The following is a 1,972-nucleotide window of genomic DNA, read 5'->3' on the forward strand; positions in this document are numbered from 1 at the left end:
CTAGAATAATATTATTTAGAAGGAATAATTATGATATGGCCTAAACCAAGGACAAAACATGATCACATTCTTACATACTTGGAATTTAAAAGACTACGAAAAAAAAAAGCAAATTAAGAAGCATAAGCTCAAAGGAGCAATGTCATGCTTATGAAGGAAAAGAAAACAAAATAAAAGATATTTACTAATGAACATGAAATCCATTAATGGAGATAAACAAATGAATAATAACCTTTCACAGTGGCATCCCCTATACACCATGAAACATAAGAAGAAGAAAACATTTTTTATATAGTATAGGATGAACCAACAACAGGTGAAAAAACTGATCTTTAAAGCCAGAAAATGGTTCATTCCCACATAAAAAAAATTATTTAGACAAAGCTTGGCTACCCTTGAAAGGTGTAAACAAAGTTTAGAATCGAGGCCCCTCGAACTTTAAATGGAATTTGACTTTCGAAACAATGAAATTACTTATGAAATTTTAAAATGCAAAACATCGGCCTAAACGTGGATGCCACTTAAAAGCAGAGAGCAACACAAATCATATCACGAAATCGCTGTAAAACTCAAAGGCAGAAATATAGACATGTCTTGCGCTTTATAGGCCGATTCTAACTCGAGTTTATATTAACAAACAAGCGGCCGCGGGTTTCCATATTTTATAGACAACTAGCTAAAATGCAAAATCTTAGGATGAGCTAGCAGACCAAAAATTAATCTTATGTACTTCACAATAAGATGAGACAACAACAATGTACAATTTGAATTTTGCCAACTTTCAGCAAATAAGTAGTGCATTTTAGTAAATAGAAAGAGGCATTTGTATTCACATATTTGTTCATGTTCTATTGTACGTCCAGATATCATGAGGAGAGAGACAACAACTAATACCAACTAAAAACACACCAAATGGGCAGAGAAAAGTTACGGGTAATAAGTTACTTCACATGTTTTGAGCAAAATTAAAATTTCTTTTCTTCATTACTTACTTTAAGACCAAAAGTCTAAAACAAATAGGGGGCAGAAGTCGAGCGGCAGCTTAGTCATTTGAGTGTTAATTCATATTAAGACCAATTTAGAGCAGAACGATAACAAAGTATCATGCCACCATTTTAAAACTGAAAACAGGGGAAATATTTACCATCCCAAAACTTGATTGATACAGGGAGAAAGATTTTAATGTGCAAATATTCATCAATCCATGTAAAAAATGTTTAGCATGCAAATATTTGGGCAGCGAACACATTCCAAACTTTTTAACTTAAATATTTTTAGCTAAAAGGTGAACCAATCAACTAAAGCTAAAAAAATTGGCGTAACAAGACAAATTAGGATGACTCTAATGGTCTTAACTGTATGTGTTTAGACAAATATAACTTAGACGAGGCATGTTCATGTCATAATACTATCTGATAGCAAACAACAAACAGTACCAATAATTCCTGGAAAACAACACAACCAAACTAAACCTAGAAAACCTCTAATAACAAAAGGGAAAACCAAATGAATAGAAACGAAAGAATCATTCATTCTGCAAGACAATCATAACAAATTAAACTCTACAAACCCAGGCAACAACTATTGATTTGTACTCGAAAATAAGCGCAAGAATAATAGGACAAAGATTTGTCTAACATAATGAGGTTCTATAACAATGAACATTCAAACTATTTTGAATAAAAACGAAATAGTGATTCAGCTAGTTTTCAGAATAAGATAAGTCATGGCGAAAATAAGACACTACTTCAAATTAACAGTTCACTATTTCACATACAACAACTCAGATCAGTTTGATTCGTAACAAATAAGATAAAAGCGAAAGAGTAACAAAAATGTACCTCTTTTGGAGCAGCAAACAAGAGCTTTGACTTCAAGAGATTTTGACTCCGAACTTCCTCAAAACTCGAATTCAGAATAGAACTTTCAAACTCTAAAAGCTTTGTGTTACCCTTTTGTTTATTTCTGAAAC

This window comes from Solanum stenotomum, chromosome 12 (genome assembly GCF_019186545.1).
Source record: "Solanum stenotomum isolate F172 chromosome 12, ASM1918654v1, whole genome shotgun sequence".
Lineage (NCBI taxonomy): Eukaryota > Viridiplantae > Streptophyta > Magnoliopsida > Solanales > Solanaceae > Solanum > Solanum stenotomum.